The sequence below is a fragment of the Branchiostoma lanceolatum genome, chromosome 9, assembly GCF_035083965.1.
Source record: "Branchiostoma lanceolatum isolate klBraLanc5 chromosome 9, klBraLanc5.hap2, whole genome shotgun sequence".
Taxonomy (NCBI): Eukaryota; Metazoa; Chordata; class Leptocardii; order Amphioxiformes; family Branchiostomatidae; genus Branchiostoma; species Branchiostoma lanceolatum.
The window spans coordinates 3,432,205-3,458,745 of NC_089730.1; the positions used below are offsets into that span (position 1 = coordinate 3,432,205).

The window sequence follows — 26,541 nt, forward strand, 5'->3', positions numbered from 1 at the left end:
TGTCCAAATGGGGTCTGACTAAGATTGGGTATACATTTTGCTTAGCTGATTTGGAGCAATCATAAAAACTATGTTTAACAAAACAACGAGATTTTCTTAATTTGGTTGTAAAGTTGTAAATATATTGGACCAAGAAAGCTGGTTATTCAAAGTAACATCCGGCCAGGTATTTATGGTTGTTAGTCTCTGATTGTTTACAATTACCTAGTTCATAGTCAAATAATATAAACGTGTGCTTGTATAGGAATCTCATGGCGTGGCTATAACCAGTGACTGTAAAATTAAAACGATGTCACTGTTATTTTCTGTTCTCTCCAATAGGTTAGTCAGCCAAATAACTTAAACTTGTGCTTGTCGATAGTAAACCAGTGTTTCATTCCCTGTCATTACCGCGAAACTTTTTGCCCATCTAAGACTGTAGCACTACTCTTGTTTCAACGGCGAACTATAAACCACCGCGAACACTCCATTTTCTCCCTAACGCAAAATACAAACCATGCGAACTTAAATGCATCCACAGTATTATTCTCTCTTACCCCAAATATATTATGACAACAAAGGCTCAATGAGTTATTTGAAAGAACTGCCCTTAAAACTCGAAATCAGTCGTTGAAAAGATCGAAACATGTGTTTAATCTCCGTCCGTAGGAGATGGTGCACCTCTGTGTAAAAATGACTAAACCGTCGTTAAAGGGGACCTGTATACCACCAAATATACGTAGGGCGTAATGTTAATGAGCAGCCGTTTATAATTTCACGGAATTTGTAGCCAGATCGCTTTTAAAAATTTCAATGTAAGGTGAACTCGGTGCTTTCTACATGTAGCCCCTTGAATTTAGCGAAAAGCGAAGCTAGCCTGCCTATAACTACCTTCCTAACTTTGCAGTCCCGTCTTAAACATTTATATGTGACAAGACTTCGTAATGTGTGTGTAAAACAGGTTTTCATCAAATATGTTTATCAATTTCATTGTTTCCCGTGAAGTTTATAAAAGATGCTGTTATGAATTTAAAAAAAAAGACGGCTCCTGATCAAGATTTTACTCTTCACAGTGTAGACAATAAGCACAAAAGTACTTCCTTTTCCCGATTTCCCGAAAATGTGTGCCAACATTCGGCTAGTTGTCTCGCGATGATAAAAAACATTAAGGTCCCACATCATTTGAGTGCCTCCCCTTGGCCCTAATAGTAACTCCAACAAAGATACCCAATACTATATTACATTGCATAACTTCTTTTTTCTTCAGTATATTAAAATTACCATTCTACATGTCCTCAGGCTGAAATCATGCACCGCTGCACGTACGTACGACCGATAAGGTTTCTCACGTATTGCCAGGCAGAGTAAATATTAAAGCACACGTAGATTAAGCCCCGGTCACACTAAACTCACGTCGTACCTACGATGCACGTACGATGCATTTCCCGTACAACGCAGGTAAATCGCAGGTAAATCGCAGGTAAATCGTAGGTAAAATCAGCTATCGCAGAGCGTCGGGCAATGTTCAAAATTTCATCCAACGTCGTACGATTTTTATAGCCTCATATTTAGGCTTTATTGCGGCCTTTTTATCTAATGATGAGGTGACGAATTCATAAATTTCGACCATGTTCTGATGGTTTCAGTTACCCTGATATATTGCCGATGCTGATGCAAATTGTAACCATCATAAGACAATAGCAACAAGAAAACAGTGCGCCCGTAGAATAGCCTGCTTCCAAGTTTAGATTTTCTACGTGTCAGGTCAAGAACCAGGCGCATATAATTGCTTTATGTCTGTATACACCTGGGTTTATAATTAGATCATACCTCAGTCCTATCCTGTCTCTATTTTCAGTTTCAGTTTTTGTTTGACGTTTTATGCCTATTATGTGCTTTTTTTTTAATGAACAATACAACTGGCCTGTCATATTCTTTTTCTGGGCCATTCGCAAACTGTTCTCTTGGCAAACTAAAAGTAGAGACAGGATGGGACTGAGGTCTGATATAATTATGAACCCATGTGTGTTTTGCCATGAAACAATCGTATGCATCACCTGCGCGCGATACTTGATCTGACACGTGGAAAATTATAGCCTTGAAAGCAGGCTCTTCGGCGGGCGCGCGGTACAACGGTTGCCACTGTGCTCTGGTGGCTGCACTTTTCAACAACATCGGCAATATCAGGGAAAACTGAAACCATCAGAAAACGATCGAAATGTATACATTTTTCACCTCATTGGTAGAAAAAGAAGGCCGTAGTGAAGTCTGTATTGGGGGCAATAAAAATCGTACGGCGACGGAAGCAAAATTTTGAACACGTTCAAAATCATCTATAGTTGTATTTTCCGGCGTAGGACGCTCGGCGATGGCTACTTTTACGTGCGATTTACCTGCGATTGACCTGCGATTGACCTAGGTACACTCAAAAAACCCATCGTACGATGTACCTACGTTAACTGTGACCACCACTTTGTATGTGTTAACTATTGCACCCGGTTTTTCCCAAACGTACGACGTACGGCGCTGTCATGACGGAAGAAACCCCATCGCAGGTACGACGTGAGTTTAGTGTGACCATAGCTTTAGTCTACGGTAGCTACCCACACACGATAGTTCAGATTACTTTTTATGTTCTTTTTTTTTTTAAATCACGGACGTGGTGACGACGCACTCAAGTTTTAAAACTGATATTAGCGCCACCACTAAACATATATACCAAAGCATAAGTAAACTTAGGGTCCGAGCCTTTTTTCCGGATATGCATCCGCGTTGATTGTGATGACCAATTGGTCTCCAGAGCAACTAAGTTGTAAGTCTAAGTATCCATGGCAAACAACAACAGCCGAATTTGGCTGTCGGATGCCAACTATTTCTCCCCTCAGGGTTTATCTTGGTAGGTTCCAAATGTCCTAGTTCAGTTGGCTTAGGTACAACAATACAGTCCCGTACAGAGGTTTACTGAACCGCATTACTACGAATGTTTATTGATGCACTGTAGCTCTAAGATAAATGTAAATGATGACGAAATATGACAAACTGATGGCAGCAAACAATACCATATAAGAATATCAATATATTACCAGTTGGAGCGATAATTCATGTGCGAATAGATTGCATGGTCTACTGTAATTGCACACACACAAACGCACACACACACACACACACACTAAAAAATAACATCAACTAAAGTCCAGCTAACAAGGCATGAATTAACTTGATGGATGAACAAATAAGAATAAACAGATTCCTACCACATGACGATCTCTTATGACGTAATTGCCGGACGATCATTACGTTCTCTGCTCAATCGACAGGGGATATAGGTGGTTGTATCTTGCCTAAAATTTAAGGTAATGCAATTTCATCTAAAAACATAGGCAATTTGGATGATAAAGGAGTATCATTTTTTTGTCAAATATTGAAATTAGTTTCTTTTAAATCAAAAGCCAAAAATATTTTTTTCTTATTTTTTTGTTGTTTTATTATGTTGAGAAAGATTTTCTTATACAAAGAAAAACAAGAAAAATTCAAGAAACCTTCTGCGAAAGTCTGTGTATGTCAATTCTTACTCAAAGAATTTTATTTTTTTTCTGAAGTTAAGAAAATATTTCTAGCATGATGTTCTCCAAGAATAATTTTCTACAAAAATAAGAAACATTTAAAGATTTGCTTTTTGTTTGGTCAAATGTGGTATTCTTACAGATTCTTTCCTAATTTTTTTGTGAAAATTTGATTCTACTGGTTAAGGAAAAATATTCGATGCAATCATGCAATTATTGTTTGTGTTTAATCAGGGATTCTTGTTTGGACTTAAAACCGATATTCTTGTTTACAGGATGATATTCTTGCTGACAGAAAAAATCATTTTGTAGAAGGAAAAACAAGAAAATGCGTAGGACTTGTGCTTACATGGCTTTGTTCACTCTTTTTTAACAAAGATACACATCGCCAGTTCTATATGTATTAAACCAAAATGATGAGAAATTTGGCATGTGTCTGCCTTGGTCATGTACACAGGCCCTCATTCAAATGTTTGTCATACAGCCTTTCAAAACGATTTTTGAAATAAACAATTTTTTCGTTTAGTTATTTTCAACCCAAAATGTATACTATTGAATCATGCATTTAAACATAGGGGTGTCATATTCTTATTTTTCACCCATACTATCGCTGGAATATGCTGTTTTTGGTCATTTCCTCATTCTTCTGTCAAATCTTTATGTATAATTATGTATACTATGAAAAACTTCATTCTTCCATGGGGTTAATCTTTTTTAATTCAATTTTGAGCTGGGTTGATTAGGCGCAAGAATGTAATTTTGAGCAGACATTTTTCGACTGGCTTAGTTTACATGGAGATGGCACGGAATATCCCATTCTTGCAAGGGGGGATTCTTTTATTATTTATTTCAATTTTGAGCTGGAGTGATTTTGAAAAAGTATCTTTGTTAGCAGAAGTGTATTTGTTTAAGTGGATATGGTTTTGGACTGGTCCATATTGTGTTGAGGTGCTACTGGAAGACTCCATTCCTGTATGGAGTGACTAATTGTTTTTAAACTAAATTTTGGACTGGGGGTGATACATTTTTTAGTGGAAGTATTTTAGAATGGTCCATTGTTAGTTTTGGAACAGCCCATTTTTTGCATGGCGAAGAGTATGGCTAAACGTGCTGTATTTGCTTGCAAATGTTGCCTTTCTAGTTTGTGTTAACTTTTAACTAACCTTGCAAAGTCGGGTCAAATATTTATCTTTTGGTGCTTTTTTCTGTCCATTAATAAAACCAGCAGACCCCATGTTTGTCAGTTTGCGATATCTTAATTTTTTCTCGCGTCTAGGTATCTAGGGAAAGCTTCAGGAAAAGACATCTTATCCGGACCAAGACGTATGTAAGGGTGTGTCTTAGGCAGGTGAGACCCAAACTCACGTGTCCAGCCGCCACCAGAAACAGCTGTCGGTCCAAAAACTCGTGTGGACAGTCGTAAAAATCGTGTTCTTTCTCAGACTGGCTGGCATAGACACTAAGAAAATCTGACCTATGCAACATTTGGCAAAAAAAGTTAAGTATAGCATTGTAGTTGCATTGAACTATTGCGGGTAATGGTACACAATGATTCAAACCCACATGCCTTGTTAAAACTAATAAGAGTAGTCTGTGGAATAGTCTTTTCTGCATAACTTGCCACTGTTAGCAGGATGGGGTGCCAAGGAAGACCTGCAAGATGTCCAAACGTGTTAGTCGTTTTAGCTTTGATTATTGTTCCTCTAAACCAAGCTCAAATACAATCTTGGACAGGAATTACCACACTGCTAATTCGAGGATGTCAGCTTAAAGATTTGTGCAACATGCCTCGATTATACTGTGGCAATAAAGGTTTAAAGAGTGCTCCCAAATATTTGTATTGGAAATTGGTCGAGATTCATCTTCCAAATAACTCCTTAATCACGTTTCCCTGCTTGACCCTGCCCTTTTTGAAGAAGATGAACTTAAGGAACAACAGCTTAACTTACTTCCCATGGTACTGTCTGAAGAACATGCCAAAGTTAGTTGATTTGGATTTGTCACATAATCAGCTCTTCTGTGTCAGCCTCTATCCTGTGAAGTACTTCCTACCCAACTTGAAAAGGGTGGACATTTCTTACAATAAGCTAAAGACATTGTCTTCGTGCGATCTAGGGTATAACGCGTATGTACCAAATGGATACAATATTGTATACAAACCTATCGTAACGGGTAACCCTTTTCACTGTGACTGCAACATAGCTTGGGCCATTGATATCGCCATATTTTCGGAAACGTGCCGAAATGAAACATCACCAAGATGTGTAGATTTCCTCAGGGGAAACAATATTGCATTCGCTATGTATAACAATCAGTCTTTGCTCCGCTGCGAAACACCTCCTATAGTAAGGAACGTAGAGTTCCACAGGCTAAATGATTACATATCAGGATGTTATGCAGTCCGGGATCCGACAGGCAAAAATAGTAAAATCTACCAAAGCGAGACATGTGATCCCAATAGCTCCTGTCCCACAAAACGTCAAGACCTTCGTCCGTCTGACGTCACAACTTTGTCCTTGTTGCCACTTGCATTCAGTAGTTTAGAAGCACGGAGTGAGGAACCGAAACTTCAGCAGACTGAGATAAATGATTTATCACTAAACGTTTCTAAAGGTGTCTTGTCTAGAGCATTCAATACGGTTACAGACTTGAAAGAAGGGTATATTTCCCACTCTAAACCCATGACAGAGACGTCCTCTTCTCAAACCGTTGCCATGGCATCAGGCTGGGTGGTGACTGGATCAGTAGTTGGAGTGATAGCTATCCTCTGTGGTGTGGGGTTAGTTGTGTATTGTGCATTTCTCGGGAAACAACCTGATAACACTAATGCCTCACTTGGTCAGGTAAACAACATGGTGGCTGACCAAGTTGAAAACAATGTATTTGATCATCAAACTACCACCAGTCAGAACACCCAGGCTGATGATCAGGAAGATTACAGAAATGGAGAAGCGGATTCCTGCATGTGCGAGACCGGGTCCGAGACGATTGAACCGTATAAACGGTCGCCTTATGTCTTTCACGTACCTCAATATCATATTAGAGAAGTTGAAACTGCAGGTAAAACCAGCACTAAGAAAGAAGAAGATCCTGAGACTTTAATTAGCGTAGGTACACAGAACTGTGAACAGGCATGCCCCAATGGTGAAGGTTTCGATGAAAATGGAATTGATGATGTAAAGCAGTGGTTTGACAAAATTATGACCACTGGCCTTTAAAATGTGTTGACTTTCTGGCTAAGTGAGGTAAACAAGATTTTTTTCTAATTTCTGATTATTTCTACAGTATTTGTGTGAGATGATGCAATGTTGTTGTCTACTGCCATAGACACAAGGTATCATCGAACAATATTATGTTATTTCTATGAAATTTTCCGCATTTTCTAAATGATTATCTGTTACAACAGATGCTTATTACAAATACTACAGTGTCTTGCAAGTAACACGATTATGATTAATTTACAGCACGGTTTATATTCCCCTGCAACCCCCGTTTTATTAGGATCTTACCAAAAACAACACGACAGTAATCCTGCAATGTTGAGAGGATGCCATGCTGACATACGCAGGTCATTTGTAAATATGTCAAACTACTTAATAATGTGTAAAGTATCAAATATATAACTATTTATACATTCAAGTCACTGTGGCATTTAAGCAGAATACTGTATGTTTATAGTATGAGATTTTCAAAAAATATCACGAGTTCATAATTGTGCAATGAATGTGTCACTGGTAGTGATTGTATTCCTATTCAATGGTTCATGTCATGATAATTTAAGTAATATGATAGTCTGATAAAGGGGTCATATTTACGTGGCCATACACCATCCGAATCGAGATGTACAAAGCACCATGAATATGTTGAATTGTGAGAAAAACATTCAGCTTACAAATTAGTGAAACCTCTCCAGAGCGGGTTCAATTTATTCATGTATGGTACGTAGGCATCGTTTGATTTGTAAAGTATCAGTACGGTACTTATTATTCTTTATCTATCAATTTACTGGTCAACTGATCTAACTACTTTTCAACGTAATATTGTAACTCCGTAGATACACTGATAAATCAAACTTGTGGAGCCTGGGCAATGAATAATTATGTAACACCGAGCACTGTTTGACTTTTACCGCCCACTGCATTTTTTGCGACTACTATACTTGGGAATGGTATTCGAAAGATCTGTGATTGAATTGGTCTACTGGTCTGTCTGACTACCTTTCGACGTAATATTATATTTTCCTCACATGCACGTGCATGGCTACGTTTGTCATGTATAATCAAACTTGTTGTGTCTGAGCGCTACATATGTGAAGCTAATAACTGTTTTAAGTCCGGCATCTCCTTTTTTGCGAGTGCTGTTGGACGATGGCTTTCGACTTAAGTTTCAACACCTCAAGTTGGAAATATTTATTTGTGATACGACACGTAACTAATAGCCGTCATTGATTCTGTGTCATTAAAATTGTTAACGTTATTAATTGTTCATGCATTTTATAGCTTTTCTTCCGTTTTGTAAATATCGTTATCATACATCTTCCCGGGCAAAAGAAACATTCCCTCACGTACACATAGGTCTACTGAAATAACGCCCACGTGCACCTACGATTAGTGACATTACTCACAAATTGCAAGACACAGCGAATATCAGATCACGTGCGGATTGGTTTACTGGTGCCATCCATACACTACAGACATAGTGATGACGAACCTAGGTGTAGCCTCTACCAGGCTCCAGAGGCGGCTGGAAAGAGTAGAAACTGGCCAAATAGACAGAAAAACATGCAAGAGGAGTTAGTCTGCTATACCCTCTCTCCCTAGACAACTCCCATGGCATACTATTCACCCTATATAGGCCAATCTCCACTATTTTTCCAGCCATCCCGCGGGGCCTGGTAGAGGCTACCTAAATGTACAAACCTGTATTAGTGCCACCGCTAAACATGTACGAGACATCATTAATTACATCATGTGCTGATTAAGGGGTCTTGTCTACTAATTTCCCATAGACTAAGACAAACGAAACCTGGCAAGTGTATAACCCTCATACACCCGAACCTATTTTTGCGACTAAAATGACCCCAAAATGTTTCGTTCAGTAAAATCTCCCTTTTCCCTTTTTTCGCTGATTGTTATCCGTACATTGCTTCATCAATGTAAGGGGGATATTTTGGCATGTTAAGGTTTGAAAAATTACCGTTCATTATCATAATTTATGCAAAAAGTTCAGAAAGTTCTGAAGGACCACGTCTTGAACTATTCCTATCTAGACCAGGAGGGGTTAGCTCACGCCAAATTTCATGTTGCATAACTAATGAACAGCTTACACAGTCACCGAACTTAATGACTTTTCATAAAATATCCCTAACAAAAATTTCAAATTGATGAAGTAAGTTCATCGTTTTTGGTGTTGCCATGGCAACAGGTTTTGACAGGCATATTTACCAAGTCTGCTAATTTCAGTTAAAACGATGTCGTTTCGAGGCTTTGTTAGTACGCCAAATGTATTTTCTTACATTTTCATCATCTTATGTAACCCAATGTAACCTTTATGATTTAGAATTAATATTTTATGCTGATTTGATGACGTCATCGGTCAAAATCCAAGATGGCGGATAGAATAACATTAAATTACGTCATACATTTGCCTAGCTGTCTCGCGATAATAAAAACATTAAGGTCCCACATCATTTGAGGGTCTCACCTTGGCCCAAATAGTAACTCCAACAAAGATACCCGATACTATATTACATTGTATAGCTTCTTTTTCCTTCAGTATAGTAAGATTACTATACTACATGTCCCCGGGCTGAAATCATAGACCCCTGCACGTACGACCAGTGAGGTTACTCACGTATTGCCGGGCAGACTAAATATAAGAGCACACGTAGATAAGTCTACGGTAGCTACCCACATATGATAGGTGTTCTTCTCTTTAAAATCATGGACATATTGACGACGCACTCAAGTTTTTAAACTGATATTAGCGCCACCACTAAACATATAAACCAAAGCATAAGTAAGCCTAGGGTCCGAGCCTTATTTCTGGATATGCATCCGCGTTGATTGTGATGACCAATTGGTCTCCAGAGCAACTAAATTGGAAGTCTAAGTATCTGTGGCAAACAACAACAACCGAATTTGGCTGTTGGATACCAACTATTTCTCCCCTCAGGGTTTATCTTGGTAGGTTCCAAATGTCCTAGTACAGTTGGCTTAGGTACAACAATGCAGTCCTGTACAGAAGTTTAATGAACCGCATTACTACGAATGTTTATTGATGCACTGCAGCTCTAAGATAAATGGAAATAATGACGAAATATGACAAACTGATGGCAGCAAAGAATACCAAATAAGAATATCAATATATTACCAGTTGGAGCGATAATTCATGTGCGAATAGATTGCATGGTCTACTGTAATTGCACACACACACAGGCACACACACACACAATTTGATTCTACTGGTTAAGAAAAAAATGCAATTGTTGTTTGTGTTTAAACATGGATTCTTTTTCGTACTTAAAACCGATATTCTTGTATACAGGATGATATTCTTGCTGACAGAAAAAAATATATTGTAGAAGGAAAAACAAGAAAAATAAGAAAAACAATTTTGGTAGCTATACAGTACATGTCTATTTCAGGAAGCAAATTCCAAAGTTGCCTGTGTAAGATGAATATTTGTAAATTATCTGCATAATTAACGACTACAAAAATCAGCTTTAAGTCGTATAAGATGAAACATGAACTTTTGACTTAATCATATCTGACAGAAAAGTCACGTGAGAAGAGATTGCCATAGCGGTAATCAAACACCTCTCGCGCAATCTCAAGAAGAGGCATGTAGACAATCAAGCTTACTTGTTTTTCTGCGCATGCGTGCATCATCACACATCATATAGCACATGAGCAGGCGCTTCTTCCTCACAGGCCCGGGTTTGTACTGTTGAAAGGTATGTAAATCATCAAAGTAATACGTAATTGACGCTCTATACTTTACTACGAAAACAGCAGATGTGTAAAAAAAAACGTTTCGGTCGTCGAAGCCTAATGCTACCCATGGTAAATTCCCAGAAAGTGGTTTTATGTATGTTTTCAAAACAGAGAAACGTAACTGGCATTTGTTCTACAGATAGACCGTGTTTATAGTAAGCTTCATAGATGATCTCATTTAACGCTCGTTCTCATTTAAAGGAACACATTTTGTAACTTCCGTTACCCTTTGAATTAAGACGTTTTTGGCATTAAGATATGTCACATATATGGTTCCAAAAAGCCAGAAAAGTCTTAAGTCGTCATAAAAACGACAATTTGTGACCATATAAGTGTTGCAAATCTTGCTGTCAAGAACGTCTTACTTCAAACGGTAACGGAAGTTACAAAATGTGGACATTTAAATGAGAACGAGCTTAAAGAGTTACTATACCTGCATGGATTGCATTTAACCAACCTTGCAAAGTCGGGTCAAATATTCATCATTTGGTGTCTTTTTCTGAGCCTAAATAATACCGGCAGACCCCATGTTTGTCAGTTTGCGATATTCTAAGTCTTTTCTTGCGTCTAGGCATCTTGGGAAGGCGTCTGGTAAAAACATCTCATCCGCACCACGGTTTGTCTTTGGAAAGTTAGACCCAAACGCACGTGTCCAGCCAACATTAGAAACAGCGGTCGGTCCGGAAAGTCGTGAGGACAGTTTTAATAATCGTGCGCTTTCTTTTTATCTATTGGGTTGGCTGTCCCGAACACACAGCCAGGGCTGCTCAACTAGCCTGTGGCTATTACAGAGGGCTAGCCCTGCTGGCAAAGACAAGACAGACTAGCTTGTAGAGATACTAAGACTTTGCAACCTTTGCGACCTTCGCAATTTACATTAAACTAGTGGGGTATTGGTACACAATGCTTTAACACCCATAGTCCTTGTTTAAACTAATAAGAGTAGTCTGGAATAGTCTTTTCTACATAGCTTGCCACTGTTAGAAGGATGGGGTGCCAAGGAAGACCTGCAAGATGTCCAAACGTGTTAGTCGCTTTAGCTTTGATTATTGTTCCTCTAAACCAAGCTCAAATAAAATCTTGGACAGGAATTACCACACTGCTAATTCGAGGATGTCAGCTTAAAGATTTGTGCAACATGCCTCGATTATACTGTGTCAATAAAGGTTTAGAGAGTGCTCCCAAATATTTGTATTGGAAATTGGTCGAGATTCATCTTCCAAACTAGAGATAAATATTAGCTTGTTCAGCAAATATGAACAGGTTTGCGTTTCAGTGTAACTAATGTGGGGGGAAATGAACATAACTAGAAAGGTAACAGTTGTAAAGTAAATAGTTAAAATACGTCATACGTCATATTTCACTTTATCTCTATCCCCTGCAAAATCTTAAAAACTGACTGTTCTGAAATGGAATATTTTTGTAAAACCCACCCCCTTAGGAGAATGTACTTTTCCGGTGGTACCTTCAGTTGAAAAGAACATTTTCACTAAAACCTTTTGCATAATTACCCCCACTTTTGAATTTCACGTAAGAAAGAAGTGGGGTAAGTTTCGGTCCCTTAGCAGCTTGCCACGGAACTGCAGGGGTGTTTTGTTAAGAAATCTTTCAAACAGGATTGCAGAATACAGTAACGATATATTACCATGCACTATGGTGTGCAGGAAGCTTAGACAAAGATGTACATTATTTGAAGAAGCTGTCATCTGCGCTGCATAGTGATTTGTGAAGTGAATCCGTCACTATTGCCCTTAATCCGTTATCATAAACATTAATATGTCAGCAGAGACCCAAGTCTGTCACCCTTGCCCCTTATCTGTCACGAAAGCCTTTAATCCCTCAGCGTTGCCCTTATCCTGTCATCATAGCTCTTAATCTCTCACCATCATCTTTAAACCGTCACCATAGCCCTTAATCCGCGACCTTTGCCCTTAATCCGTCACCACAATCCTTAATCCGTCGCCCTTTTACTTAATCTGTGATCGTTCCTCTTAATCCGTCATCCTTGCCCTTAATCTGTAATCATTTCCCTTAATCCGCCATCCTTACCCTTAATCCGTCACCTTAGTCCTTAATCCGTTACCCTTTCCCTTAATCTGTACTCATTTCCCTTAATCCGCCATCCTTACACTCAATCTGTAATCATTTCCCTTAATCCGCCATCATTACCCTTAATCCGTCACCTTAGTCCTTAATCCGTTACCCTTTCCCTTAATCTGTACTCATTTCCCTTAATCCGCCATTCTTACCCTTAATCCGTCGCCTTAGTCTTTACTCCGTTACCCTTTGCCTTAATCTGTACTCATTTCCCTTAATCCGCCATTCTTACCCTTAATTCGTCACCTTAGTCCTTTACCCTTTCCCTTAATCTGTAATTATTTCCCTTAATCCGCCATTCTTACCCTTAATCCGTCGCCTTAGTCTTTCTTTACTCCATTACCCTTTGCCTTAATCTGTACTCATTTCCCTTAATCCGCCATTCTTACCCTTAATTCGTCACCTTAGTCCTTTACCCTTTCCCTTAATCTGTAATTATTTCCCTTAATCCGCCATTCTTACCCTTAATCCGTCGCCTTAGTCTTTCTTTACTCCGTTACCCTTTGCCTTAATCTGTACTCATTTCCCTTAATCCGCCATTCTTACCCTTAATTCGTCACCTTAGTCCTTAACCCTTTCCCTTAATCTGTAATTATTTCCCTTAATCCGCCATTCTTACCCTTAATCCGTCGCCTTAGTCCTTACTACGTTACCCTTTCCCTTAATCTGTACTCATTTCCCTTAATCCGCCATCCTTACCCTTAATCTGTCACTTTATCCCTTAATCCGTCACCCTAGCCCTTAATCCGTTGCCCTTGACCTTCATCAGCCATCCTTCCCCTTAATCCGTCACCATCACCCTTAAACCGTCACCATAGCCCTTAATCCGCGACCTTTGCCCTTAATCCGTCACCACAATCCTTAATCCATCACTCTTTCACTTAATCAGTTATCATTCCTCTTTAATCTGTCATCCTTGCCCTTAATCTGTAATAATTTCCCTTAATCCGCCATCCTTACCCTTAATCCGTCGCCTTAGTCCTTAATCCGTTACCCTTTCCCTTAATCTGTACTCATTTCCCTTAATCCGCCATAATTACCCTTAATCCGTCGCCTTAGTCCTTAATCCGTTACCCTTCGCCTTGATCTGTAATCATTTCCCTTAATCCGCCATCCTTACCCTTAATTCATCAACCTAGCCCTTAATCCGTTACCCTTTCCCATAATCTGTACTTATTTCCTTTAATCTGCCATTCTTACCCTTAATCTGTCACTTTATCCCTTAATCCGTTGCCCTAGCCCTTAATCCGTTGCCCTTGACCTTCATCAGCCATCTTTGCTCTTAATCCGTCACCATCACCCTTAAACCATCATTATAGCCCTTAATCCGCGACCTTTGCCCTTAATCCGTCACCACAATCCTTAATCCGTCACCCTTTCGCTTAATCTGTAATCATTTCCCTTAATCCGTCATCTTTACCCTTAATCCGTCAACTTAGTCCTTAATCCGTTACCTTTCCCTTAAGCTGTAATCATTTCCCCTTATCCGCCATCCTTACCCTCAATCTGTAATCATTTCCATTAATCCGCCATCCTTTCCCTTAATCCGTCACCCTGGCCCTTAATCCGTTGCCCTTGACCTTTATCATCCATCCTTGCTCTTAATCCGTCTCCATAACCCTTAATTTGTCTCGAAAGCCTTGATCCCTCACAGTGGTTGCCCTCAATCAGTCACGTCGCCATAACCCTTAATCCGTCACCATAGCCGTTAATCTGTCACCCGATAACCTAATCCGTCACCTTTTCCCTTAATCTGTCATCCTTACCCTTAATCCGTCACCATAACCTTAATTAATCCATAACCCTAACCATAATCCGTTACTCTTGCCCTTAATCCATCGTCAATGTTACATCTTGTTATGACCAAATTTTAGGTCTTTTAGGCAATATAGTATATAGATATAGACCACAAATGGTATGACATGTTAGCAAAGTTGGGATGGTGCCATTGTGATGGAAACTTTGACTGGGTATCAATTTTAAGCCCTGTTTCCGAGTTAATGACTTCTCCAGGCACAGCAACATGGATGCACCCATGGGAGTATCAGTTACAGGGCACTGGTCTGGTGGGCGGACAGAAGGACATAGCTGCAGACACAGTCTAGTACCGTGGCCACAGTGTCTAGACGTATGAGAACAAAGGGCGTTTCTTGTGTTAGAAAACAACTCATTTCTAGCAGATAATATGGAGATTTCTAACCTCTAATCGAAAGTTGTGACAACATGGTGAGCAAGAAGGGATGTATCACCCCTATGTCAGCAGTGGAAACAACAACGGGGAAGCACAGACAGAAGAGACTGAAGAATATGGACTGTTTGAAAATAGCAACACCAGACGTTTGTTCATTAATCTCCAAGGCAGGAAAAGTTGTTGCACGTTCCGCAGACAGGACTCGACTATGGAAATTTAGGTTCTGAGACTGGAAGGACAAATAACACCAGAGCCGATCTGTACAGAACTGAGGTAAGAGGCGTCTGTTTTCTGTTTTTGTGCAGGTAGGTCTTTTCAGTTTTTATGTTAACGTTACGCTTTTGTGGTCATTTCAGATACCTTTCATGGCAAGGTAGAGATTTCGGCAAGTAGCCATTTTCGAAACCATCTCGACGTATGTTTGATATTCAGAATTGCTGTTAAAAGTGTTATTGAAACTTTTTAGGTTTGATGAAAAATGAGCAATAACTTAGCAGCCTATAGAATTTAGAAATACGTCGCATTCATCCACGTTTCAAAATCATGTGCCATACAAACGTTGAAATTCCAGAACTAATTCTAGTATGTCGCATGTCCACGTATAAGAACTAATTCCAATACAACTTATTTGTACACATTTAAAAATCTACATCCCCGACAAATGTAGACTGTTACAGTAGAAAAACTACAAATGTAGAAAATAATAATACGTCGCACTCGTCCACGTATGAAAATCATACGCCTGACAGATGTAGAAATTCCAAAACTAATTCCAGTACATCTCACCCCTGACAAATGTAGCATTAACTGAAGACAAAGTACAAATGTACAAAAAATCGTCCCATCGTCCACGTATGAAAACCATAAATCATATGCCCGAAAAACGTAGAAATGCAATTCTAGTACATCTTTTTGTCAAGTATGAAAATGTGCAAAGCCCCCCCCCCCGACAAATTAATTTAGAATTAGTTGTGTAGTTAGAAAAAATTATACGTCGCATGTATCATCCACGTTTTTTTTCGCCTGACAAACGTAAAAATTCCAAAACTAATTCCAGTACATCTCATTTGTCCACGTTTGAAAACCTCATCCCCCGACAATTGTAGAATTAGCTGAAGATAAATTAAAAATGTAGAAAAATGATACGTCGCATTTGTTCACGTGTAAAAAACATGAAAAACTAGAAAGGCAACATTTGCGGGAGCAAATGCAACTTGTTTCGCCCATTTCCCTCCCCACGCAAAAATCGACTGTGGCATAGAGGCTAACGTTTGTTGTATGTCTGCAATGTTGGTATTTGAATGAATAATTGAATTGAAGACCAGTCAGAAATGGATCTCTCCCAATTTGAAACCCTATGCATGGATGGGCTCTTCCAGGCATCCATATTCATATGCTATTATTTTTTTAGTACAACGCTACGCCACACATTTTGTTTAATGCGCTATCGATTAGCGCCGATATTCAAGACTTCCCCGCGGCCCGATATAGTGTAGACATGTAACAGGGGTTTACGCAAGGAGGTTGAAAATTCTTACTGATTTACGTCATTTTTAGCCAAAAACTTTAAACAACCACTCAAAGCAAGCTCAACGTAAATTTTCACGCACTTCACAACTCTCTATTGTTAATGTTAATGTTATTGTCAACGTCCCAACACGGGATGTTTCCTAAGGTGGGAAACGTTGGGTACTTTGTGTGCACTATTGTGCGCACTAGTGTCCAATCTTGGTGACAGAGGGGTAGAAAATTCGTGTACATAGCGAGGAAATGTCAGGTTTTACCATAGTGTCCAAGCTTGCGAACTTGTAGAAATCTTTGTTTCCATGCAGTGTTAAAATAAGAAAAACACCGTGTGTGTCGAAAAATACCAACAGAAAAGTTTTGAACCTTCCACTCAATTGCACTTACATAACTTCAGTAGGACACAACAATAACTTACAACACAAGGATGTGAGCCAGGGAGTAGTGAAGTTGTGTCTGCACCTGTCAGAGTACTAGTAGTGCCCCTAATTAAATTGACTATTTCAACCAATCAGGTTGAGCTTGATAAATCTGCGCTCTCTCATTGGCTGACCGAATTAGTCAACCCGGCCAGATGAATAAAGATGTGACCTATAGGTCAGTGACCCCATATGAGGAAAATAGCCGATCTTCTTCCCAAAACACCCTCTAAAATCGCATTTCGAAGTATTGCATGCCAAAAGTGCGAATGGGATTCTTTAAATATTTGTTCAATGTACCACCATAGCAAATTTCAGGTCATTTGGATGTATTTCCAGAGCACAGGAGGCCAAAATGTACGTTTTTGGTCAGAAAAACCTCAATAAAATCACGTTCAAGGTCAATATCGAAAAAAATTAAAAAAATGCTCCCAGGGTATTTACCTACTCTACATGTATACCAAATTTCAGCTCAGTTGGTGCAGGGACGACCGAGCTGAGTCGATTACAAGATTTGACAGGAGAAAGAAATATATTGCGCCCAACAGTATGTTGGGCTCAACATAATTACAAATGTAGAAAAAAAAAGGATACGGCGCATTCGTCCAATTCTAAAAGTATCAGTTATACCCCCATTCCACTTGGACGGCGCTTTCGCCGCGCTCTCACGGCGACATAAGGACCCCATTCCAAGTCACAACACGGTTACGGGGGGCAAATGACCCATATCTTTAGTTCGAAATATTTCGAAATATGAAATAAACCTATCTGGCTATCTATATTTCAAATCTATTAAAAAAAATTATCTCTTTTGACAGTCACTTTCGAAATGTTTGCAAATGATCAGAACAACTTCTGAAACATAGTATTCTCGTATTTTCTTTTGTTAGAAACATTTATGAATACTTATAAAGATTATTGTAATTAATAAAACAATAATTCGAAGATATAATAAATACCATTAAAAAAACGTAAAATTGACCAGATCGCCGTGAGAGTGCCGAACTCCTGGAAAACGTGCTCAAGTGGAATCTCTACGGCGACCCAAAATCTCAAATGCAGCAACCTTTTATGAGCGACCAAAGATTTCACAGATAACTCAATTCGATCAACGGAATGGGGGCCTAAATTAGTAAAAGTCTGTCAAAACTACCTGCGCAACTCCAATTTTACCTGTGCTAGCATGCAGATGTTGAGCCTATACACGTACACTCTTCACTCACCCTAGTAACAGGATAAGAGGTCAAATTCCTAGGGACCCAAAATTGTGAAATTGCTTATCAGTTTCACGCATATTTAACTCCAAATGTTGTTTTCCTAGCTAAAGATAAAATTAGTACAATTTTACCTGTACTAAAATGCGAATTTCGAGCCCTATTTTTTTAATCGAACTCCAAAACCTTGAAGTAAGTATAACACGCCATATTCGTAGGTACTAAGAAATATGTCAAACAGCTTATCAGTGTCACATACATTCTAAATTTTGTTTCCCTGTGGCTGTAGGACCTAGCAACTACATGACTAACACGCCACCGCCAACTACTTTGAGAAAGAAAAGCCAATCATGATTTTGGAATAGTCTAATTCAAGTCAATAATTCAAGAGGTGAAATCGACCGAAGCTGTCTACCGTCTTCAGAGACGACAAGAACCAAAGAAGAGAGCATTCAGGTTGATATGTTTCTGTATGTTTTTTTCTCGATCCCTGCACAGGTCACCTATACCGGACTACAAGGTCATCCAGGGCACCCGGTATCCACGTGCACTAGGGAGGAACAATCCAGGCCTGGAACAATCTGGCCGTTTCCCACACAGACTCTAACCGCAGCAGGGGAGGTCGCCGGAGACCTTCCACTGCCGGACCAGCATCAAAGCCGTGTTACAATGATTGTGCTGTTACAACCAGACATTACCTGACACGATTTAGAGAATCCACACACTGGCGTGAACATGTTGTCCACTTTATTTGATTCAAACGAATACGCATTGTCTATTTTGTTGTTTATTTTAGTGTGCAACTTTTAGAAGCTGATTTTGCATGTATAACGTTATGAAAGAAAATACAGGTGATTAACCTCGTTAAAATCAAACCGGATGTACGAATGGTAGAAACCCAATACAATTGTGTATGCAACTGCAAGCTGCAGTAACATTTCACTCCGTCACTTACGTCCAAGAAGTTACAGTGCAACTCCTTACCAAACTTGGAACGGTTACTTTAGAATTAGTCTGCTAATTGTTGTGCTATAATTCTTTGACGGTTATTCATTTGTTTAAGTGAACTGCAGCGAAGAGATAAAGTAATCAATGTTGTGTGAGCAGAGTAAGACAGGAGACGAGAGATTTGTAAAACTAGGAAATTAAGGTCAAGAGAGAAATAGAGACATTCAGTAATTAATAAGGATCGTAGTAAGCCAACATTATGAAGTCATAATCAGTCAGTGTTATAACGTTTACGTCTCCCTTGGTAAGTATGCGGGAATCGTTGTCTCTGTGTCATTTCTTTATCCTTGATGTGGTCGTCTTCAAATCGGCATCTAAAAGAAACCGTATTTATACATCGGCCATTCTTTATTGTAAGAAGGAAAGGGTCTTAAGTATTCACCATTTCAAAATTGACTTAATTTTATTCCAAAAGCTAATTGGCCATCTCACCATTAAACAAACTAATCGTTCATTGTTTTTGTGGCTGTCGTCCCTACATCTCTGACAAGACCACAACTGCCATGTTCTTTAAGATCACGTCTCCTACACTTTCTAATTTAACATCACATTAAATAACAAATCTATATTAACCCTCTATCGTTGGGGATCTTGTCGTCCCTTACTTTTCGACGAGACCACAACAACATGATGCTCAGTGGACCTTGCTCGTCCTTTAGTACAGTGGGCCTTGTGTCCATTTGTGCCAACGGCAAGGTCACAACACCGCCACACTAATAACATTCATCTCTTACACCTAACATTAGTGGCAAAGATCACCCCTGTCAAAATGGTCACACCCAACCCAAAACAAAGCAAAATATAGGGAACCAACATTAGCGACAAAAAAACACCAATATTATTGATTCAAACACTTTCTAATCCAACATCACATTAAATAACAAATCTTTATTAACCCTCTATCGTTGGGGATCTTGTCGTCCCTTACTTTTCGACAAGACCACAACAACATGATGCTCAGTGGACCTTGCTCGTCCTTTAGTACAGTGGGCCTTGTGTCCATTTGTGCCAACGGCAAGGTCACAACACCACCACACTAATAACATTAATCTCTTACATCTAACATTAGTGGCAAAAACTACCCCTCCGGTCAAAATGGTCACACCCAACCCAAAACTAAGAAAAATATAGGGAACCAACATTAGCGACAAAAAACACCCCCAATATTATTGATTCCAACACTTTCTAATCAAACATCACATTAAATAACAAATCTTTATTAACCCTCTATCGTTGGGGATCTTGTCGTCCCCTACTTTTCGATGAGACCACAACAACATGATGCTCAGTGGACCTTGCTCGTCCTTTAGTACAGTGGGCCTTCTGTCCATTTGTGCCAACGGCAAGGTCACAACACCACCACACTAATAACATTAATCTCTTACACCTAACATAAGTGGCAAGAACCACCCCTCCGGTCAAAATGGTCACACCCAACCCAAAACTAGGAAAAATATAGGGAACCAACATTAGCGACAAAAACCACCCCCAATATTATCGATTTCAACACTTCCTAATCCAACATCACATTAAATAACAAATCTTTATTAACCCTCTATCGTTGGGGATCTTGTCGTCCCCTACTTTCCGACAAGACCTCAACAACATGATGCTCAGTGGACCTTGCTCGTCCTTTAGTACAGTGGGCCTTGTGTCCATTTGTGCCAACGGCAAGGTCACAACACCGCCACACTAATAACTTCCATCTATTACACCCACACATTAGTGAAAACAACATCCCTCCAGTAAAAATGGTCACACCCAACCCAAAGCAAGAAAAAATTAGCAAGAAAACAAAAAAAAAGAAAACTAGCAAGAAAAACACCCCTCCGTCAAAATAGTCACACCCAACATTAGCGAAAAGAAACACCCCTCCCAATAAAATGGTCACATCCAACATGGCCGCCCCCATCCTTGGATGCAAAAACAGAACAGGTTTTGCTATCGCAAACCTGTAATAACTCCTTAAACACGTTTCCCTGCTTGACCCTGCCCTATTTTAAGAAGATGAACTTAAGGAACAACACCTTAACTTACTTCCCATGGTACTGTCTGAAGAAGATGCCAAAGTTAGTTGATTTGGATTTGTCACATAATCAGCTCTTCTGTGTCAGCCTCTATCCTGTGAAGTCTTTCCTACCCAACTTGAAAAGGGTGGACGTTTCCTACAATAAGCTAAAGACATTGTCTCCTTGCGATCTAGGGTATAAAGCGTACGTACCAAATGGATTCAATATTCTGTACACACCTATCGTAACGGGTAACCCTTTTCACTGTGACTGCAACATAGCTTGGGCCATTGATATCGCCATATTTTCGGAAACGTGCCGAAATGAAACATCACCAAGATGTGTAGATTTCCTCAGGGGAAACAAGATTGCATTCGCTATGCATAACAATCAGTCTTTGCTCCGCTGCGAAACACCTCCTATAGTAAGGAACGTAGAGTTCCACAGGCTAAATGAATACATCTCAGGATGTTATGCTGTCCGGGATCCGACAGGCAAAAATAGTAAAATCTACCAAAGCGAGACATGTGATCCCAATAGCTCCTGTCCCACAAAACGTCAAGACCTTCGTCCGTCCGACGTCACAACTTTGTCCTTGCTGCCACTTGCATTCAGTAGTTCAGAAGCACGGAATGAGGAACCGAAACTTCAGCAGACTGAGATAAATGATTTATCACTAAACGTTTCTAAAGGTGTCTTGTCAAAAACTAGAGCATTCAATACGGTTACAGACTTGAAAGAAGGGTATATTTCCCACTCTAAACCCATGACAGAGACGTCCTCTCCTCAAACCGTTGCCATGGCATCAGGCTGGGTGGTGACTGGATCAGTAGTTGGAACGATAGCCGCCCTCTGTGGTGTGGCGTTAGCTGTATATTGTGCATCTGTCAGGAAACAACCTGATAACACTAATGCCTCACTTGGTCAGGTAAACAACATGGTGGCTGACCAAGTTGAAAACAATGTATTTGATCATCAAACTACCACCAGTCAGAACACGCAGGCTGATGATCAGGAAGATTACAGAAATGGTCCGGAAAGAGAAGGAGATTCTTGCATGTGCGAGACCGGGTCCGAGACGATTGAACCGTATAAACGGTCGCCTTATGTCTTTCACGTACCTCAATATCATATTAGAGAAGTTGAAACTGCAGGTAAAACCAGCTATAAGAAAGAAGAAGATCCTAAGACTTTAATTAGCGTAGGTACACAGAACTGTCAAGAGGCTTGCCCCAATGGTGAAGATTTCAATGAAAATGGAATTGATGATGTAAAGCAGTGGTTTGACAAAATTATGACCTCTGGCCTTTAAGATGTGTTGACTTTGTGGCTAATCGAGGTAAACAATTTTTTTTCTGATTTTTAATTATTTCTTTAGCATTTGTGCGAGATGATGCAATGTTGTTGTCTTCTGCCATAGACACATGGTATCATCGAACAATATTATGTAATTTCTATGAAATTTTCCGCATTTGCTAATGATTCTATGTGAAATCAAAAGTTTATTGCAAATACTACAGTGTCTTGCGAGTAACACGATTATGATTAATTTTACAGCACGGTTTATATTCCCCTGAAACCTCCGTTTTATTAAGATCTTACCCAAAACAACACGACAGAAATCCTGCAATGTTGAGAGGATGCCGTGCTGACATACGCAGGTCTTTTGTAAATATGTCAAACTACTTAATAATGTGTAAAGTATCAAATATATAACTATTTATACATTCGAGTAACTGTGGCATTTAAGCAGAATACTGTATGTTTATAGTATGAGATTTAAAAAAAAATATCACGAGTTCATAATTGTGCAATGAATGTGTCACTGGTAGTGATTGTATTCCTATTCAATGGTTCATGTCATGATAATTTAAGTAATATGATAGTCTGATAAAGGGGTCATATATACGTGGCCATACACCATCCGAATCAAGATGTACAAAGCACCAGGAATATGTTGAATTGTGAGAAAAACATTCAGCTTACAAATTAGTAAAACCTCTCCAGAGCGGGTTCAAGTAATTCATGTATGGTACGTAGGCATCGTTTGATTTGTTAAGTATCAGTACGGTACTTATTATTCTTTATCTATCAATTTACTGGTCAACTGATCTAACTACTTTTCAACGTAATATTGTAACTCCGTAGATACACTGATAAATCAAACTTGTGGAGCCTGGGCATTGCATATGTAACACCGAGCACTGTTTGACCTTTACCGCCCACTGCATTTTTCACTACTATACTTGGGAATGGTATTCGAAAGATCTGTGATTGTATTGGTCTACTGGTCTGTCTGACTACCTTTCGACGTAATATTATATTTTCCTCACATGCACGTGCATGGCTACGTTTGCCATGTATAATCAAACTTGTTGTGTCTGAGCGCTACATAAGCTAAGAACTGTTTTAAGTTCGGAATCTCCATTTTTGAGAGTACTGTAAGACGATAGCTTTCGACTTAAGTTTCATTACCTCAAGTTGGAAATATGTATTTGTGATACGACACGTAAGTAATAGCCGTTATTGATTCAGTGTCAGTAAACTTGAAAACGCTATAAATTGTGCGTGCATTTAATAGCATTTCTTCCGTTTTGTAAATATTATTATGATCATACATCTTCCCAGGCAAAAAAATAAAAACATTCGCTCACGTACACATAGGTCTACTGAAATAACGCCCACGTGCACCTAAGATCAGTGAGATTACTCACATATTGCAAGAGACAGCGAATATTAGAGCGCGTGTGTATTGCTTTACTGTAGCCATCCATACACTACAGACATAGTGATGACGAACCTAAGTGTACAAGCGTATATTAGTGCCAATGCAAGGAATCGCAGAGAGAGGCTCTCCGATGGAAAGTGAAGACAGACTCCAGTTGTTGCTCTGGCCGATGGGGAAGATCTTTATTCCAAGTCACTCTGCATGTCCTCTCCTGTCTATCTTTAATCCCAGTCTGTCTTGTTTAACACACTCGGTTACTCATTTTATATGTTTCACAATCTACATCTACATCTTCCCTGACAGACTGAGTCACAAGATAAATCACAAAGGGACATGGTGAAGGAAGTAGCAAGTCTCAGGAGCAATGGACAGCCTAGTGCCGTCTTGCACTGCCCTGCATAGCCTTAGTCATACTAAATGTCCATCATTAAGCACATCATGTGCTCATTAAAGGAGTTTTGTCCACTAATTTCCCATAGACTAAGAAAAACGAAACCTGACATGCGTTTAAAGTCGAAGAAGCGTGTTAATTTTTGTTTCTCTTTTTTTATGAAAAGGATTCCACAGAAACATTAATTAAAACAACGCGTATCTTACTCCACTCAAGCAACGAAAAAGGAAAAACTGATTAGATTTCAGAGATGAAATCAAGCACATGACTTAATATATAGAGACGTGCATTTTTAAACAAGTTTTGATTAATAATAAAACTTCCTTTCCGTCCTTTACAATACCTATAAGGCGATCAGGGAATTTTTTCTAGCACATTAATTGAACATCCCTGGTTCATACATGTAGGGGAGGGACCGGGAAATATGACCTGCGCAGACGGTGCAGTTTGCCTACCATTTGTATTTTTCTCTTATTATTTTTGAGATTTTTTTCTAGGGGCCATGTATGGTCAGATTAGGCCAATTTTCTTCCAGAGGTACAAGAGGAGTGTTTACTTTTCAAATCTAGACAAAAATGTTGACCTTAGTTGACCCTAGTGGTGTAATCTTACATCTTCTGGGGCCTGTTGTCGGCATGGTGATGCAAGCCTCTACCAGCTGGGGGGGTGAAAGGTCAGCTTTGTTTTGTTCGGAGGCCTGTAGCCGGAGAAAACGCCGGAGTCGAAACTCTGCTTTTTCCAGATTTGGTAAGTAGACATGTTTAGCTAGCCAGAGGAAAGGAACTTTGGGACATTGAAATACTGGTAAGTGTGTTTTGGAGCCTTTCCTTATGTGTGTTTTTAGGCCTTTTGGATGCTAGAAGTATTTGCTGGCCCCTCCCCTGTAAGTCTTCAAGATCGAGTTTGTCCTGAACTAGCCATACTTTCCGCTAGTCGGCGCTGGTGTACGCGCTGCCATTATCATTCTCACACAATGGTGATATGATGTGAACTGCAGGGTGGCGTTTTACAGCATGAGAGTCTTATCACGGTTTCAGTCGTGTTGGTGTGATCTATTTATATTCTTAATTATTTATTTATTTATCTATTTATTCATTAAGATTTACCACATTTGTGGAAGGATTGACATAACAGGTGAACTATCACCTTTTCAAAAGTTTGGACCATCGCACACCGGGGAATGCCCCTACTCTTTTTCGAAAGGTGTGGTGGGCTCTTTTACGAGCGCCGGGTGTGACTCTCCCCAAACACGGGACCTCCATTTTACTTCTTTTCCGGGGGACGTCCCTAACCCTAGATGAGCTAGATACTCATTTACACATGAGTGAAGCGGGGAAAGTCCTTTAAGTGCCTTTCCCAAGGGCACAACGTCCGAGCGCATGTTCAGACATGTCTGGGGGCAGACCGGGTTCGACTCGGGTCCCCTTGTTTGACAGTCGGATGCTCTATCCATTACGCCACACGACGCCACTGTAATCAACTGTTATTGTAGTGAAGAAAACTAGAAGACAACTGGAACGACAAATTTTGTAAAATGAAAAAGATATTGTCTTCTTGGTTCCCTCGGTATTTAAGTATCTTGGGCAAAATATTGCTTCTTAAAAGTTTAGTTGCATCTCAACTTTCTTATATGTTGAGCGCACTAATACCTCCAGACACTTTTCACAATGAGGTAAACTCTCTGTTCTTTAAATTTATATGGAAAAAAGACAGAGTGAAACTTAATGTCATTATTCAAGAATATGCAGCGGGTGGTCTAAATATGATAGACATGAAAATTTTTCAAGCAACCTGTATGTTAAAATGGGTTAAGAAATTACTTTATACTGATACACTGGCCTAGTTGGAAAAAAAATCCAGCTCAGTTATTTGGATATCTTTGGACCCAATCTAACTATCTTTAAGTGTAACTGCAAGATGTCTCAATTACAGCCTATAGGCTATATACAGTCGCTACCTAATTTCTACAAGAATATGATCTGTGTGTGGTACAAGGTAAAGCCAGTGGAAGAAATAGAAAATGTAACAGACATAGCATCACAACTCTTGTGGAACAATTTGTGTATTATGTACAAACTTTCAAGTTTGTACATAATACACAAATTAAGGGAAAATGTTGTTCTACCGTAGTTGGATTAACAAGAATATTGTGTATGTCAAGGATGTAATTGATTGTTATGGTAATGTTATATCTCTGAATGATGTTAAGAATACTGTAGGAAATTACCCGGGTTTAATCTTCGAGTACAACGCTCTTGTGAATGCTATTCCATCTAGCTGGAGAGTAGTACTTCATTCTGATGAAGTTCATCAAATCAAATTACTTGGTAACGACGGGACAGTCCAAAACAAAAGTTTCTTTAGAAATATATTAACATTACAAAAGGAAACCAAACCCGTTCCTCAAAGTGCTTGGGAGAAAA

General features: G+C 39.4%; 1 protein-coding gene and 1 long non-coding RNA gene across 2 annotated transcripts in view; one reads left to right on the forward strand and one right to left on the reverse strand.

Moving 5' to 3' along the window:
- LOC136441410 (zinc finger protein 436-like) overlaps positions 1–26,541 on the reverse strand; it is a 410,847-nt gene that overhangs the window by 158,876 nt on the left and 225,430 nt on the right. The gene's annotated exons all lie outside the window — the stretch shown is intronic.
- Positions 14,742–19,442, forward strand: LOC136441440 (uncharacterized). Its single transcript, XR_010756893.1, has 2 exons — positions 14,742–15,098; positions 18,481–19,442. It is a non-coding gene; the product is annotated as an uncharacterized lncRNA (long non-coding RNA).